This window comes from Spermophilus citellus (genome assembly GCF_964194105.1).
Source record: "Spermophilus citellus genome assembly, contig: SCAFFOLD_263, whole genome shotgun sequence".
NCBI lineage: Eukaryota > Metazoa > Chordata > Mammalia > Rodentia > Sciuridae > Spermophilus > Spermophilus citellus.
The window spans coordinates 212719-232124 of NW_027673137.1; the positions used below are offsets into that span (position 1 = coordinate 212719).

Sequence of the window (19406 nt, forward strand, 5' to 3'; positions counted from 1 at the left end):
CCTTGACCCTCTTTTAATAATAAGTCTCCTCTGTATTATATGACTTTTTTCACCCCTGATATTTGGGAAGCAAGATACAGAGCTCTCTTTTAAATCATATCAAAACAAGCAGGCAGAGGTGAGAAGTAAGTAATGCTGTTTTTTTTTTCTTTGTAAAGTACAGAGTGTCCATCTGCAATTAAGGATGCACCCCTTGGCAGGGCTTTTTTGACTGTTGCAAGTGAGCACCCAGGTCCCAGGATCCAGGTGAGTGGCGGGAGCCAGAAAGATTACCCAGGTTTGCCTTGTTCTGTGGAAAGCTGCCATCATGTGGCCACCACAGGTATTTCTTTCAAAAAAAGTCTCACCAGTGAGCAAGGGAGCCCAGGGACAGCTGGATTTTACACATGTCAGTGCTCTCTGATGTCTCTTCTGTGCTAATCTTCAGATTAAACCACTTAGAGAAAAATCAGGCTCTAATGCGGACATCCACATCCAAGTCTACTACAGGGCACCTGTCAAGCCTGCTGGAAGCACTCACCAATGTGGGAAAAAGGCAATGTGTTTATTTGGCACTGAATATTTCTTCTCTCTTTCTACTGTTTTTGTTTTAGCTACCTGCCCCAGGTAGCCCATGTATCAGTCAACTCTACTGGCCTTTCAGTACTTTTACAAGATGTATTGACAACTTTCCAACAAACTGAAAGGCCATATTCATTTGCACATGTTTAAATATATAAAAGATAAAAAGTCAACACTCCAAAGAATGCTTTGTGATAGTCTTATTATAGGAAGTGGCCCAGGTAATGAAGCTTTGAAATAAACCTCAATTTTTTTAGCATTAGAACCAAATAGAACTTAGAACTCTGGTAACCAGGCACACACATTCCATAGAGGGTGCATTATTCATCTAATTTAAAGGGAGATGCACATGATAAAGAGATGTTTTCATGGTGTATTCAAGCCTTCCAGGGTTCTAGGCACAAATATGTCCAGAGCACATTTGCGTGTTGGCTCAGCCTTCACACCAGGACCTATGACTATTTATCAGAAGGCATTTATGGGTAAAAGAGAGCAGTTTAGAGAAGACCAATCCAGGCAAGTCCTCATCTGGGATCATAGCTGGAATGTTTATTGACATTCCCCTTCTGTGTGTGCTGGGGGGGGGAAGTAATTGAGGGGCACCTTCAATGGCAGAATTAGGTTATATCAGGACATGGGTGGTAAGGTGGATATTTAAATATTGGATTCTAGTTTTTTTTTTTTTTTTTTACTAAAATTACTATCCAAAGATCTTATTCTGTAATCCAATGTGTGGAGGTCTATGCATATATTTCATCTATTTCTAATCTGTGTATAAAATTTTTCAGTAGGAATGTTATCTTTGGAAACAGCCAGTATTAATTATTGTCCTACATGTAAATCAAAATTTTTGCCAAGCTCCTTGTAAACCATAGTAAAGCTACTTGTTAATTCTGTTTCCTGGGGAAAGTGGAAGTGCACCAGAAAACTCACAGTGACATCTGTGTTGTAAGGTTAGCTAAGCCTTCTGGAAAATTGTCTCTTCAAGAGAAAAAAAAGCTGGAGATGTCCAGAATATGCAGAACAAATACCCAAGATGAGGAATCTCCTAAACTGTAAGAATTTCACCACTTGAATCATCTACATGGCCATTCCAAAAGAATTCTAGATTGTATTATTCTCCCTGACAACATAATACATGTAAATCTTCAGATTACATACGTGGAGAAATAACAGAGAAATCATTTTCACTTTGTTGTCAGTGTTTATTGGGCACTTATATTTCTTTTCTGTTGCTACTGTTTTTGTTTTAACTACCTTCCCCAGGTAGCCCATGTACCAGTCAACTCCACTGGCCTTCTAGTCCTTTATGAGACTTATATATGAACATCCTTACTAAGAAATTTTGACACAAAGAGAAGTGGGAGTTACATAAACAAAGGAGGTAAATGTAGCCTATATTGTTTTATGGATGTGCCATACCAGAAAACAAGTCTCTATAGCCCCATCTGGTAAGAAGCTATGTCCTTGAATGCCTTTAGAATATTCTAGTAAGAAATTTATTTATTGTTGCAGCAGGTCAGCCTTTCAATGCTGTTGGAATGTGACTTGATCCAATTGTACATTCATTCAACCAAGGGGCAGGGACAGTGTATGTGTATCCTAATGGGCTGCATCAGTGTCACAGGGATATCATAAGACAATGAATAGACTGAGTTACACAGGTATTGGTCCTAATTCTTGAATTTTTACATCAAGATACTTGCTGGAATGATTTCCTTTGAGACCCACTCTTTGAGATGTAGATTGCTATCTTCTATCTCCATGTGTGCAAGACATTTTTCTGGGCTTCTCTGTGTCCTTAAAAAGTAGGTTGCTCTAAACATTAAAGCTTCAAATACAATTGATTTACCTCCTGGCACTATTTGCATATTAAGTGAACCAATTAAAATTACCAATAATTTGAAAAGAATATCCTCATTTAAGAGTCCTAACTCAGTCTTCAATGAAGAGCCAATTTGAGAATAGCTTGGTTATTTTTCAGCCAGTGCCCATGTAACATTATTCTTTGCAGGTCATAGTTCCATTCTTCAATAGATGTTTAGGTGTCACTCTTACCCCTGAATTGTGTCTAGCTTCTAGTATTAATTTGGCCAGGCCTGTTGTTTACTAGTACAGCTGTGGGCTTTTGCTCATTTTTTTTATTGAGCTGTGTTTGATATTACTTTCCCTAATGATAAATCAGTAATCACTGCTTATTTTTCTTTATTCTTTTATAAATTTTATTTATTTTTGTCTAATTAGAGGTAATCTATTACAGAATAGTCACTTTGGTTAAGCATTATTTCAAGGTTTTCTTGTCTATCTCTAATTCAAGATATTTTTATAATGCCAGACAGGTTTTCTTTATTTTGAGATTTAAGTTGTTAACAAGAATATTTGGTATACATTTTAAAAGATTGTATTTTTAATCTAAGGACAATATTCTGAATATAAAGTTTTTAAAAATAATAATTTTCCAAAGAATCATGAAAGCTTGGAATAAAATATATTTATGCAGCCAAGTGGCTTCACTTAGGTGAAGAATTTTTATGTAAGAAGATTTTGTTGTGTTTTGTTGTTGAAAGCAGATATTCCTAAGACAATTTTCTGAATAGATTTTATTAAAATTATGAAAGTAACTGTGGCATCAACTTTTTTTCTCCCCTAACGGATCACCAATGGAATCTCCTCTTTATGCCCAGTTTGGTCATTTGTCCATCTTGGCCTTCAAATACTGTTTGAATCTAGAGTATTTTTAAGCATATTTAGCAAATATTTCCATTTTGGTTATTGAAACAGGAAAACAAGCCTGAAATATATGTATAAGTCATATTTAAAAATTTTAAAAGTACTATTTACCTTAGAAAGTGTGATAAGTGCTATCACTTTTTATTTTTTATGAAAAGTAATTTAGATATACACTTTATATCAAATTCAATCATAAGAGATGCCTTTTTTGTTCGGGTGAAAAAAAAGAAAGAAAGAGACTCAATATCTCATTGCCTTAGAAAATCGTTAGGCTGAGCAAATGGCAGTGCAGAGTTTTATAGAAATGTTCTGGCAAATACCACTCAGAGTTACTGGAGACTGAACTCATAGGCACTCAATCACTGAGTTACAACCAACCCTATTTTTATATTTTATAGAGAGATAGGGTCTCACTGAGTTGCTCAGTGCCTTGTAATTCCTGAGGCTGACATTGAAATTGTGATCCTCCTATCTCACTCTCCTGAGCCACTGGGATTAAAGGCATGTTCCACCATGGCTAGCTGTGTAAGATATTATAAATCAGTATATGCATGACATTTTTTTACAAGTTTATGTGTTACTCAAAGATGTATAGCTTTTTGTTTCTAATGAAATTCTACTTTTAATTGAAGATGGAAAGACAGTCCTGCATTGCTCCTGCCCATATTGTTGACAGGAAAAATCATATGTCATCAGATGTGTTCTGTACCATCAGAGGTTCTTTTTAGCCTGAAAGATGTTGGAAACCACTCTGGACAGTACAAAAATTTAAGATCTGAGTAAGGGGTACTGAATGGTTATTGCACCCCACAATATATTTGACTTTTACCCTCACTCAAATAATGAGGTGTGGTTCCAATTTTGGGAATCACTCAGTGAGGTTGAGTTACACCCTCCTGTTCCTTAGGAATCCTATCCCTTTTCACTTTTTGGGATAAAATGTTCCATGGAACTTCCCCTCGTGTGTACCCTATATAAGAATAAAAAATTCCAGTGGCTCTCACTCTTTCCATGGAACTAAAAGTTGGAGAGCCATCCCAAAGTGTATAATGGTACTTTTTTGTCTTATGTGCTTCTTTTACCATTTTCTTACTTTTTGAAATAGTCGGAGTTGTGAACACAGCATACGTCAACCAGCTCCATTGGATGGCAATAGGAATATTTGTCTGGAAGCCTCCTAAACATTGAAACATTGCATCAGCTTTAAATTTCCTCAGTCAGTTCACAGACACAACAGGAGTGAGAGATTTTTATCGAGGGAGAGAAACCTCTTTTCCACTCCTACTACTTGTTAATGTTATCTCATGTTGAGCTTTTATGCTTACAGGTAATTTTTTTTTCAGTTTGAAGAGAAACAGTAAGTCTTATTTTCCAACTTGAAAAATTACTTAAATAGCCTACTAATAGTTTTAGTGGCTATTATACATTGAGGACCTCTTGAAACATATCTTTTTTTAATTCCTCCAATTGGATTCTGAGGCAAGTATAATTAGTTTCCCTTATAATCCTCACAACTGCAGATTAGAGCTGATAACTTACCCAAGGGCACAAATGATGAGCTAGGATTCCAACCCAGGTAAACACACCATGCTCTCTTTTGCATCACCCTAATTCTTCTTTACAATTTACTCGCTGAACTTTTTTCATGCTCTTGATAATTTTTTCTCATATTGTTTTCTTTTTATTCTTTTGTGTAGAAGATTGGCTTTGAATTTGAAAAAAATAATTTCCAGTTTTGGCTAAAGATGGAAAGGCATTTTACTTTTACTGCTGCCCAAATGGTTTGCAGGCAAAAATCGGATGGCTTCAGCTGTGTTCTGCACCACCAGATGTTTCTTTAAAAAATCTGAAACATTTGACCAAAAGTTCATTGTGCAAAATAAAACATTTTTATGCTTGTTATGTAGGTTACATTTAGACTAACCTCAGTTTGTTTAGCAGTGTCAGTTATTGCTATAATTCAAAACTAGAATCAATAATATTTTTTGATATGGTAATGGCAAGCAGCCATGGATAACACTTAGGATTTCTGGCCTGATCAACCAATAGGATAAATCTTTTCCTGAAATGATGAGACTCTTTTTATATTTATTTATTTATTTACTTACTTATTTTGAGATGCAAGTTTGTGTGTGTGTGTGTGTGTGTGTGTGTGTGTGTGTGTGTTGATGGTTGTGTATGCAGTTTATTTTGGACATTTGAAATTTAAAATATATATTGCTTAGTGAATGTTTAGAAAATTGTATGTATTGAATCCAAAGTAAGCAAAGGTATCTAGGTTAATTTTGTCATGTTAATAAAATTTAAAATTTTTTTTACAAACCTTTAAAACATGTGAGGCAATAGGTCCAGCTCAGGGACTCCCATTGCATCAGGCATGCTCTTATCTAGGAGTCAAAGTGTTGGGTTTGATTATATTTTGTAAAAATAATTTTTTGGAGTATATAGGGAGTTGTATAACTGAACAACAGAAGAGGACTCAGCAGTTGTAAGGGTTGCTCTTTTGTTAAGTGAGCGAGTAAACAGTGAAATGGTTTCCCAAAAACATAAGTGCCTAATGTCTGAAAATTGTGAACATGTTAGGTTACATGGAACAGGGGAATTAAAGTTGAAGAAGCAGTGATAAAATGACAAGGATGGAAAGAAGGAATAATAGAAAAAGGGAGTCTTCAAGTTAGTGTGGCAAGATTTAGTATGTCTTACCCTATATCAGACACACACACTCAAATGCTGGAATCTATTAGTCTTAACATCTTGATCAAAGGCTTTAGCCCTGAGAGTCGCATTTCAATGTATGTTATGTATACACAAAGAGGGAGAGGTCTAATTCTCTCAAGGTTCCTCTTCTCCCTATGGAAAGGGAAAGGCTTAGCATTTCTTATGTAGTTCATGTAGGAGAGGTAGTAACTGAATCCTCATACCCACCTTATAGCTGTTCTCGTTTGCATTTTTGGGCTCTTACAACATTACTGTCCAAAGATTATGATTTTCATTAAAACTCTGAGGTAAGAGAAGAATCTTTTATTCTTTTTAAATATTCTGGTTATTTTATATTGGAATAACTCTGTTTTAATCTGTAAGTGTTTTCTAGTTTTTGTTTGTTTGCCTCACTCACCTATCATGGTACTGAAATTGAACCCAGGGAATTCTATATCTACATTCCTGATTTTTTTATTTTGAGAAAGAGTCTTACTAAGTTGCAGAGGCTGGCCTCAATTTTGTGATTCTTGTGCCTTTGCCTCCTGAGTCACTGGGTTTAGAAATGTGTGACACCATGCCTGGCACAGATAGTTTCCTAATCTTACCTAGCCCATAAGCCTAGGTTTTGACCCTCTAAAACATCTTTCTTTTTATAACTATATTTGGCCTGCTGATGTGTATAGCAGATATAAAGAATTCGTGCAGCTGAATGAATGAAAGGATGTGAAGGAAAGTCAGGTACTGTCTGTAAACTTCATCAGAAGAAGCAAAACTAAAAGAGTAACCAACCTCAAGACAAAAAGTGTTTAGAGCAGAAAAATATCCTGAATGAGCAAATTATATTTAGAAAAAAATGAGAATAAGATATAAAAAAATGAGAATAAGTTTTAGGTAATCATGAATTATATTTTTCTGAGAATATAAAGAATGCATGTTTATTTCCTTGATTTAGTAAAATCAAATAGTTAATTTTCTATCATTGCATTTGCATGTTGGCTCCTAGTCTCTTGGGTCTTTCTCATCTCCCTGATTGGAAGCTTGTATAACTCTCTGGAGTTGTAGATCCCTTAGGGTGTACTACTACTCTATGAGGTGAAATGTTAAACTCATAATTCAAACTACGGATATCTGGGCATTATCTTAGTATCCCTAGGTCCTTCCTATAACTCTCTTAGTTTTCCCATAATTACAAACAAGAGAGTATATAATTTACATAAATAATATTCTCCAAATAATACTTGATTAAACATATGAAATAATTAATGAAGACATTATAGCATTATTTACCCAATAGAATGTTTTACTATTGCATCGATTCATTAGCAAAGTGAATAGTGGGAGATGTGTGACCTACTAACATCATTAAATGCATGACAAGGTTAACATTAAGAAATTCACACTTTATTTAGCAACAAATTGCATCTGAAATGAAATATAAGTAAAAACGCATGGTGGACCATGCTGTGACCCTAGGGATGTAAGAAGCTTTGAAAGTTCAAAGTCAGTCTCCATAACTTAGTGAGGCCCTATGCAACTTAGCAAACCATATCTCTAAATAAAAAAGAAAAAAAAAATCTGAGGATGTGATTTACTGATTAAGTGCCCCTAAGTTTAAGGGGCACTGAAAATTTTAAATTTTAAATTTCATATAAATCTTAAGAGACTTCTGAAATAATCAACTCTGAGTATTATTATTTCTCCAGTTGTGAAAAATGAGACTCTTTAGTAATTGTTGATTTATACTAAAATTATATCCTTTTAGGGATGCACAATTCTATACTTGTATTTCCTTATTTCTACAATATCAGCTAAAGATGTTAAGAAAAATTTCAGCAAATGTCAAAAGCAATTACGCATTTTCTACATTTAAATGATTTTTTTCCACCTAGGTCCCAAATACTTCAAGGGATGGGCTATACATAAGAAACTTACTACAATCTTTCTATTTGTCAAGATGTTTTTGTAAATATTTTGCTGTTATCCAAGGTACACACTTTGGACAAATGCTCCTCCACATTTGCTACAGATATGAGGTCAGAAATTTAAAAATGTCGGAAATTTGAATACAGTCTTGAACACATTCTTTGGGTTTCTATATGCTAAAAATCCTCCAGTGTTTTAAAAATATTTGATCAATGGCCAAAAGCTTTGCAAAAATTTTTCCGCATGTCCTCTCACTCATGTGAATTCTGAGGTGCTGAGTAGGGTGTGAACAACTATTGGAGACTCTGTCACCTATTTTACATTTATATAATTTCTGTGCTATCATGTCTCTGGTTTGAAATAGTGTTGAACTACTGTGAAATAAGGGTTGATTCATCCTTAAAGACACTGATGCATTGTTTTCATTGTAAAACTTCTCTCCAGTGTAAAATCTATAATGTTTAGTAAGATGTGATCTTCAATATTAAAAGCTTTGCCATTCTTCACATTTTTAGGACTTCTCTCTAGTATGGGTTCTCTGGTGTCGAGTAAGTGATGATTGTTGATTAAAATCTTTGCCGCATTCTCTACATTTGTAGGGCTTCTCTCCAGTGTGGATTCTCAGGGGCTGAGTAAGTACTATTTTTTGATTAAAACTTTTGCCACATTCTTTACATTTGTAGGGTTTCTCTCCAGTGTGTATTTTCTGGTGCTGAGTAAGTGATGACTTTTAACTGAAACTCTTGCCACACAATGTACATTTGTAGGGTTTCTCTCCAGTATGAATCCTGTTGTGGCAATAGAGATGTGAGTTTCTATTAAAACTCTTGCCACAACTTTACATTTGTAGGGCTTCTCTCCAGTATGAATCCTTTTGTGACAATTATGCTGTGAGATCTTATTAAAAGCTTTGCCACACTCTTTACATTTATAGGGCTTCTCTCCAGTGTGGATTTGCTGGTGCTCAGTAAGTGATGATTTTTGACTAAAACTCTTGCCAAACACGTTACATTTGTAGGGCTTCTCTCCAGTATGAATCCTGTTGTGGCGATCAAGATTTGAGATTCTATTAAAACTCCTGCCACACACTTTACATTTGTAGGGCTTCTTTCCAATTTGAATTCTCTGGTAATTTTTAGGGCTTGGTTTTTGACTGAAACCTTTGTAAAATTTTTTTACATATGTAGGGCATCACTCCAGAGTATGTCCACTGGTGACAAATAAGATTTGAACTTTTATTAGAATTTTTGTCACATTCTTTTCATTTGCATGGCATATCTTCTGTATGAGCACTGTGATGTTGAGTAAAGTTCTTGAGTGCATTGCATTCTTCACATTGGTAGGTCTTCTCTGCAGAATAAATTTTTTGGTGTTCAGTAAGGGTTGAAAAACTTTTTAAGGCTTTCCCACACTTTTTACATTTACAGGTCTTTCCTTCAGTATAAATCCTCTGATACTTAACAAGTTGTAACTTTTCACTAAAAGTTTTTTCACATTCTTTAAATTTGTAGAATTTATAACTGTCATAGTATCTGCTGTGTTTAAAATCTATATCAAAGCATTTGCTTGCTCAATATCTTCTATACTTATAGGGCTGTCTTTCTCTATAAATTCTCTTGTATTAAGAAAGCTCTGCACTGTGGTTAAGAGCCCTTTCAAATATCTACACTTGCAGGTTTTTGTCTTGGCTATGAATATTTTAATGAATACTAGTTTTTGATCACTGAAGCAAGACTTTCCTACATTTTTCATCATGGTAAATTTTCTTTAGAAAAGGACTAGGAGTTCTATATAGTCATAATTGTTATCACCAATGTAAATATACTTGTCATTACTCAGGGTAGAGACATGGCTTATTGTGTTCCTTATAGCATTATCTATATAGTGTGCTTTCCAGAAATCTGTATCAGTATTGTCAATGAACAATAGTGGGGAAGTAGAAACTTTTCTACAATTTTTAATATTGTCCATTTGGGAACAAGGAGAAATTAATCTTTGTTTCAGAAAAATGGATATTTTATAAAGAAACTCCCAAAAGGTTCACTTCGAGAAATATCTTTTCTGTGCCAATGTTTGACTGGAATTTTAACTCAGTGCTACTTTTTTAATTGGCCAAGTTAAAAACTGATGCATGGACTAGATTTCAAATTTTCCACATTGCCTTCCAGTTAAAAAATGGCTATGGATTTATTCTTAAAATACATATAAAACTCCTCAAAATAATTGGAACACATTGAATTTTTGTTTCAGATATTAATTTTCTCTGATGTCTTTTGACCATAAAATTTTTATCATAAATAGGATCTACTGATTGATTTTGTCTATTATAATACAATTTTTGAACTTTACTCTCACCTATATTTTCCCATTGTTTTCTTGGTTGTAAATAGTCAAAGTCACACTTTCCATATCTTCCCTCTCTCTCTTTTATTCCCTGCTCTGGTAAAATTTCTCAAGGATGATGAGAAGTCATGGCTGTAATAAATAAAAATAACAATCATGTTTACTTACTGTACTGGGATGAGTATATTTTGCAGACCTAAGAAATTACACAAAAAATAACAACAGTAGGACAGTGGATTATTAAATCCAAGTCTATCATTAATGTAGAAATATATAAATAAAATAAAAATACACACAGAGAATCACTTTGAAAATCTTCCTAATCATCTTTGTGTTCACAATATCCAAGATGAGTACATTACTATGGAGAGTAACATAGTAGAGAAAAATACATTGTGTTACACAAAGATTTTCCTCCTTTAGAATATATTTTCAAAATCTACCAACTTTCTTCTGTTTTATTAAAATACAAAAATATGAAACATGTGAATATTTAGGGACTGTTCAAAAAGGGGTTCCTGCTTACCAACAGAAAAAAAAACATGGCTAAATCAACTGTAAGGAAAGTTATGAATTACTCAAAGGGAATAGTCAATTATCATTTAAAAGAAGTTTACTGAACTAATCCAACACACAAAAAACAGAATAAAAATTAGTCAAGAATTGTTACTAGTAATAAGCAGAAAATGTATGTGTAAAGACTTTCTTTAGAAAATGTCTGAAAGAGTCAGGCGTGGTTGTACATAGCAACATAGGAGGTTGAGCTAGAGGATCAAAATTTGAAGACCAGACAAAGTAAAATATGCAAAGCGCTAAATCGCCCTTAAGTTCTCTTTTTAATACTAATAAACACATCTGAGAAAATAGGAAAAATGAAACATCCAAGCAGCTCAGTTTTCTCCAAGTTGTAAAGACTCAAAGTAGGTTTCAATCCAAGTTTAAAAACTCAGAATACTGAGAGCATCCAAGAGAAAAAGATGGGTCACCTAGAAATGTGTAACTATATAATTGTGAAATCCTTAGAAAAATCTTCACAACACAGGAAGTAATTTGAGTCTATCTATATTCAAGGGATGAAAGAATAAAATTATCAACCAAGACATTATATTCACAGCTACTACCTTTCAAAAGAGAAGGAAAATGAAGACTTTAAACATATAAAAATACACACACTATTCATCAACACTGGATCTTTTCTCCAAAATGTACTAAAGGTGATCCTTCATAATAAAATGTAAGTGCACAACATCATAAGTCATATGAAATTTTAAACATTTCTTGGCAAAAACAATTCTATTTTATTGTAATGACAGGTCTCCAAACGTAATTTTGCAATAGAATTTGAAAGAAAAAAGCATAACAACAATACTGTCAATAGGCATATATACCTGTAACAATAATATAATTTTAAAAGGACACATAAATATATTCAGTTTTTTAATAAAGTGAAGTCAAGTTGGTACTCATACAAAGTATGAGTAGGGGATTCTTCATTTTTAGAGTTCTTTGTTGGCAAATGCAAGATTACAAAATTCTGATCAAAACAAAACTTGGATATCTGAATTAACTCTAAATATTGCAACTGTAGGTAGTCTACAGGATACTCTAAATCTAAGAAAACACACATACTGAAAGCAAAAGTATATAATAATGACACATACAAAAGTGATTGAACAAAACCTGGGCTGTATAAATTATAGTACAGAAAACATAGTTTAAGACAGTCATAGGTCATAGAAGACGTTTTAAATTAAAAAAAAAAATTGAAAAGAGGCAAAAGAGAGAAAAGGACCCTTTCCCTAGGTTCTGAATTAAGAGTAAATACATTTGTTACTTACTTCATAGTTCCCAAACACACAAAGAAAACACTGAGGGGGTTGAATGTAAACAAAGAATCACTGCGATACTAAGAGACATCAATCCCCACTTACTGAAAAGGGAAATACAGTGAAGCAAAATGGTAATTGCAAAGCATAAGACTTTGAAAATATTTTGAAACTACTATAGATTTATAGAATTTATAGTAGGGGCAGAGCAGAGCCGCCGCCTGCACCCTGAACAGACACAGCGGCCCTCCGGCGTGGTAGTCACGTCACACCAATTGGAGTAGGGGTAGAGCAGAGCCGTTGCCCACACCCAGAACAGGCCCAGCGGGCCGCCGGTGTGGAAGTTACGTCACCTGAATTGGAGTAGGGGCAGAGAAGAGTAGAACACTTAGAAGATAGAACATCAGTCAATGAAGACATAGTATTTCAACTTGAAAAGAATATAGACAGCTCAGCAAGACTGTTAAGGAACCATGAGCAGAACATCCAAGAAATATGGGATAACATAAAGATACCAAACTTAAGAGTCATTGGGATACAGGAAGGTATAGAGGTCCAAACCAAAGGAATGAGCAATCTATTCAATGAAATAATACGAGAAAACTTCCCAGACTTGAAGAATGAGACAGAATCCCAAATCTTAGAAGCCTACAGGATGCCAAATGTGCAATATCATAAGAGATCCACACCTAGACACATTATAATGAAGATGCCCAGCATACAGAATAAGGAGAGACTTTAAAAGCTACAAGAGAAAGGAAGCAGATTACATTTAGGGGTAAACCAATCATGATAAGAGCTGATCTTTCAACACAGACTCTGAAAGCTAGAAGATCCTGGAATAACATATTTCAAACACTGAAAGAAAATGGGTTCCAACCAAGAATCATGTATCCGGCGAAATTAAACTTCAGGATGGAAGATGAAATTAAAACCTTCCACGATAAACAAAAGTTAAAATAATTTGCAGCTAGAAAACCATCTCTTCAAAACATCCTTGGCAAAACATTTCAGGAAGAGGAAGTGGAAAATAACAATGAAAACCAACAGTGGGAGGTAGGACAGTAAAGGGGGGGAAATAATCAAAGAGGAAAACAAACCATGTTTAGTAACATAAATAAACAAATATGGCTGGAAAAACAAACCATATCTCAATAATAACCCTAAATGTTAATAACTTAAACTCACCAATTAAGAGACACAGGCTAGTAGAATGGATCACAAAACAAGACCCAACAATATGCTGCCTACAGGAGACGCATTTGATAGGAAAAGATACACATAGACTGAAGGTGAAAGGTTGGGAAAAATCATACCACTCATATGGACTTCAGAAACAAGCAGGAGTGTCCATACTCATCTAATAAAATAGATTTCAAGCCAAAGTTAATCAAAAGGGATAAAGAGGGACACTACATACTGCTCAAGGGAACCATACACCAACAAGACATAACAATCATAAATATATATGCCCCAAACAACGGTGCAGCTATGTTCATCAAGCAAACTCTTCTCAAGTTCAAGAGTCTAATAGACCACCATACAATAATCATGGGAGACTTCAACACACCTCTCTCACCACTGGACAGATCTTCCAAACAAAAGTTGAATAAGGAAACTATAGAACTCAATAACACAATTAATAAACTAGATTTAATTGACATATATAGAATATACCACCCAACATCCAGCAGTTACACTTTTTTCTCAGCAGCACATGGATCCTTCTCAAAAATAGATCATATATTATGTCACAGGGCAACTCTTAGAAAATATAAAGGAGGAGAGATAATACCATGTATCTTATCTGATGATAATGGAATGAAACTCATACATCACTTGCAGAATGAACAATATAAAGGAGGAGAGATAATACCATGTATCTTATCTGATGATAATGGAATGAAACTCATACATCACTTGTAGAATGAACAATAGGTTACTGAATGATCAATGGGTTATAGAAGACATCAAGGAGGAAATTAAAAAATTCTTAGAGATAAATGAAAACACAGACACAGCATATCGGAATCTATGGGACACATTGAAAGCAGTTCTAAGAGGAAAATTCATTGCTTGGAGTTCATTCCTTAAAAAAAGAAAAAAAACAACAAATAAATGATCTCATACTTCATCTCAAAATCCTAGAAAAAGAAGAGCAAAACAACAGCAAAAGAAGTAGAAGGCAAGAAATAATTAAAATCAGAGCTGAAATTAATGAAATTGAAACAAAAGAAACAATTGAAAAAATTTACAAAACCAAAAGTAGGTTCTTTGAAAAAATAAATAAAATTGACAGACCCTTAGCCATGCTAACAAAGAGAAGAAGAGAGAGAACTCAAATTACTAGCATACGGGATGAAAAAGGCAACATCACAACAGACACTTCAGAAATACAGAAGATAATCAGAAATTATTTTGAATCCTTATACTCCAATAAAATAGAAGATAGTGAAGGCATCAATAAATTTCTTTAGTCATATGATCTGCCCAGATTGAGTCAGGAGGATATAGACAACCTAAACACACCAATAACAATAGAGAAAATAGAAGAAACCATCAAAAGACTACCCACTAAGAAAAGCCCAGGACCGGATGGGTATACAGCAGAATTTTACAAAACCATTAAAGAGGAACTAACACCAATACTTTTTAAGCTATTTCAGGAAATAGAAGAAGAGGAACTTCCAAATTTATTCTATGAGGCCAACATCACCCTGATTCCTAAACCAGACAAAGACACTTCACAGAAAGGAAATTACAGACCAATATCTCTAATGAACCTAGATGCAAAAATCCTCAATAAAATTCTGGCAAATCGGATTCAAAAACATATCAAAAAAATTGTGCACCATGATCAAGTAGGATTCATCCCTGGGATGCAAGGCTGGTTCAATATACGGAAATCAATAAATGTTATTCACCACATCAATAGACTTAAAATTGAGAACCATATGATCATCTCGATAAATGCAGAAAAAGCTTTCGACAAAGTACAGCATCGCTTTATGTTCAAAACTCTAGAAAAACTAGGGATAACAGGAACATACCTCAACATTGTAAAAGCAATCTATGCTAAGCCTCAGGCTAGCATCATTCTGAATGGAGAAAAATTGAAGGCATTCCCTCTAAAATTTGGAACAAGACAGGGATTCCCTCTCTCACCACTTCTGTTCAACATAGTTCTCGAAACACTGGCCAGAGCAATTAGACAGATGAAAGAAATTGAAGGCATAAAAATAGGAAAAGAAGAACTTAAATTATCACTATTTGCAGATGACATGATTCCATACCTAGCAGACCCAAAAGGGTCTACAAAGAAACTATTAGAGCTAATAAATGAATTTAGCAAAATGGCAGGATATAAAATCAACACACATAAATCAAAGGCATTCCTGTATATCAGCAACAAATCCTCTGAAATGGAAATGAGGAAAAACACTCCATTCACAATATCCTCAAAAAAAAAATAAAATAAAATACTTGGGAATCAACCTAACAAAAGAGGTGAAAGACTTATACAATGAAAACTACAGAACCCTAAAGAGACAAATAGAAGAAGATCTTAGAAGATGGAAAAATATACCCTGTTCATGGATAGGCAGAACTAACATCATCAAAATGACGGTATTACCAAAAGTTCTCTATAGGTTTAATGCAATGCCAATCAAAATCCCAACGGCATTTCTTGTAGAAATAGAGAAAGCAATCACGAAATTCATATGGAAAAATAAAAGATCCAGAATAGCAAAAACAATGCTAAGCAGGAAGTGTGAATCAGGTGGTATACCGATACCAGACTTCAAACTATACTACAGAGCAATAGTAACAAAAACAGCATGGTACTGGTACCAAAACAGGCGGGTGGACCAATGGTACAGAATAGAGGACACAGTGACCAATCCACAAAACTACAACTATCTTATATTTGATAAAGGGGCTAAAAGCATGCAATGGAGGAAGGATAGCATCTTCAACAAATGGTGCTGGGAAAACTGGAAATCCATATGCATCAAAATGAAACTGAATCTCTTTCTCTTGCCATGCACAAAAGTTAACTCAAAATGGATCAAGGAGCTTGATATCAAATCAGGGACACATCGTCTGATAGAAGAAAAAGTTGGCTACACTCTACATACTGTGGGGTCGGGCTCCAAATTCCTCAATAGGACACCCATAGCAGAAGAGTTAATAACTAGAATCAACAAATGGGACTTACTCAAACTAAAAAAGTTTTTTTTCTCAGCAAAAGAAACAATAAGAGAGGTAGAGAGGGAGCCTACAGCCTGGGAACAAATCTTTACTCCTCACACTTCAGATAGAGTCCTAATATCTAGAGTATACAAAGAACTCAAAAAACTAAACAATAAGATAACAAATAACCCAATCAACAAATGGGCCAAGGACCTGAACAGACACTTCTCAGAGGAGGACATACAATCAATCAACAAGTACATGAAAAAATGCTCAACATCACTAGCAGTCAGAGAAATGCAAATCAAAACCACCCTAAGATACCATCTCACTCCAGTAAGATTGGCAGCCATTAGGAAGTCAAACAACAAGTGCTGGCGAGGATGTGGGGAAAAGGGTACACTTGTTCATTGTTGGTGAGACTGCAAATTGGTGCAACCAATTTGGAAAGCAGTATGGAGATTTCTTGGAAAGCTGGGAATGGAACCACCATTTGACCCAGCTATTCCCCTTCTCGGTCTATTCCCTAAAGACCTAAAGAGAGCATGCTACAGGGACACTGCTACATCGATGTTCATAGCAGCACAATTCACAATAGCAAGACTGTGGAACCAACCTAGATGCCCTTCAACAGATGAATGGATAAAAAAATGTGGCATTTATACACAATGCAGTATTACTCTGCATTAAAAAATGACAAAATCATAGAATTTGGAGGGAAATGGATGGCATTATACCAGATTATGCTAAGTGAAGCCAGCCAATCCTTAAAAAACAAATGCCAAATGTCTTCTTTGATATAAGGAGACTAACTAAGAACAGAGTAGGGACGAAGAGCATGAGTAGAAGATTAATATTAAACAGGGATGAGAGGTGGGAGGGAAAGCGAGAGAGAAGGGAAATTGCATGGTAATGGAAGGAGACCATCAGGGTTATACAAAATTACATACAAGAGGAAGTGAGGGGAAAGGGAAAAATAGTACAAGGGGGAGAAATGAATTACAGTAGAGGGGGTAGAGAGAGAAGAGTGGAGGGGAGGGGAGGGGAGGGGGGATAGTAGAGGATAGGAAAGGCAGCAGAATACAACAGACACTAGTATGGCAATATGTAAATCAGTGGAAGTGTAACTGATGTGATTCTGCAATCTGTATATGGGGTAAAAATGGGAGTTCATAACCCACTTGAATTAAAGTGTGAAATATGATATGTCAAGATCTATGTAATGTTTTGAACAACCAACAATAAAAAAAAATAATGAAAGAAAGGTGTAAATATGAGAATTGGAACTATAAGATTCTTAGCAGAATACATGTAAACCTCTTGACCCTGCATTGGACAATAGATTCTTAGAAAAGACTATTTTCTTGTTTCTTTTTGGTACAAGGGATTGAACCCAGGGGAGCTTAACCAATGAGCAACACTCCCAGCCCTTTTAAAATTTTACTTAGAGACCAATTGCTAAGTCTGGCTTTGAACATGTGATCCTCCTGCCTCAGCCTCCCAAACTGCTGAGATTATAGGCATGTGCCAAAAGATACTGCTTATAATGTCATATATTTAGAAAGTATTACAGGATTTTAGATATGAGGTTTATGATGTGGCATAATAAATTTTGTGAAGGGTAAAGAAAAATATATTTATAATTTAGTCACTATGTTTTTTTTTAAATTATAGACTTCATCTAGGCTTCTGTATATACTATTTGAAATTTCACTGGTCCCAATGGGGACTTCTGTCTGAAATACTCCAGCTACATTTACCTTGTATAAGTCAAACCTGGACATCCATTTGTCTTAATCTATAGACTTAAATAAAATTGAAATTTCTCAAGAGTAAAGATTATTACTCTGGAGGCAAATGATCCATAGTATTGTGTGGAATCATATTAGCTGAAGGGCTGTCAAGCAAATAATATTGAGTAATTAACTTCTGACCCCAAACTAACAGCTATATACTTGTGGCTTCTTCATTTAGTCATTAATGTATTGTTGAGTCCAAAAAAGAGAAATCTTATAATTTGGTAGGCAAATTTTTTAACAAATTATGAATTATCATGAAAATGGTTAGCATTTTCACCAAACTCACAAAAGTGTAAACAGAGACAAGATTAAGCCTATTACATTCAGAAATGTCTTTGTTCCTTTAATAATTATTTGTTTGTACTGAAAATTGAACCCAGGGGTGCTTTACCTCTGAGCTACATCTCCAGTGCATTTGTTCATTTTTAAATTTCATTTTTTATTAGTGAATTTCAGTTACACATAACATTAAGGTTTATTTTGACATGAAATCATACAACTTTTAAACAGGGATTATTATAATTGAGTGCCATGATTAAAATAAATACAAAATATTAAATATCCATCACCACATCCAAAGTAACCAAAATTTGCTCAACTGTTTTTTGTGAGTTTTATGCTTCTAGCTATTAGACAATGGCCTTTGATTCTTTTTAAAAATTTTACTTTTGTATATTATGTGAGGTATGTATGCAAATACTTTTTTTTTCTTCTTGTGGATATCTAGTCATCCCAGGGCCATTTTTTCTTTAGCTTTTACTCTTGAAAAATATAAGCCGTGTGTGTGTGTGTGTGTGTGTGTGTGTGTGTGTGTGTGTGTGTGTGTGTGATCCCTCTGAACACCAGCAAATTGCCACCCCTAACCTGCACAGTGAGCTAAATTTAAGGTCACTCTTGTGAATTTACAGGGACACTAAATAAAACACAGTCACACTTTACCTTTACACAAACTTCAGGACGGCTTCTCCACTCTTGACCTCAGGCTCCCCAAAAGGGAGGCCAAGAGAAAGTCACAAGAGGCTGGTGAGAAAGTGACCACATTCAGAAGAGAGCTTTTATTGGAGGACTCTTGTTCCTAGAAAGTACTATTCAAAAAAGGCCAGAGGGGGCAGGGTTACAAGGGACACATAAGGGTAAGTCAACCCTCATAGGTAATGCCTACATCTGAAGACCCGCCTCTCTATCTGAGCTGGGACAATGCCCAAGTCACCACAAATGTAGTGACTGGTCAGAGCCTCCTGCTTCAGGACAGGAAGGCATGGGTCATTAAGAGGAGCTTCCCACATATCCATCCTTCTTTCTTTGAAAAATCAGGTGATGGGTCATTATT

General features: G+C 34.9%; 1 long non-coding RNA gene across 1 annotated transcript in view; it reads right to left on the bottom strand.

Moving 5' to 3' along the window:
* Window positions 1–9211: 9211 nt before the first annotated feature.
* The window catches only part of LOC308640064, a 56360-nt gene continuing 46165 nt past the window's right edge, over window positions 9212–19406 (bottom strand). Inside the window, exons 2-3 of the long non-coding RNA XR_014020163.1 lie at window positions 10270–10389; window positions 9212–9264 (exon numbers count right to left, since the gene is read on the bottom strand). This is a non-coding gene — a long non-coding RNA (uncharacterized lncRNA). The remainder of the gene's footprint in view (window positions 9265–10269; window positions 10390–19406) is intronic.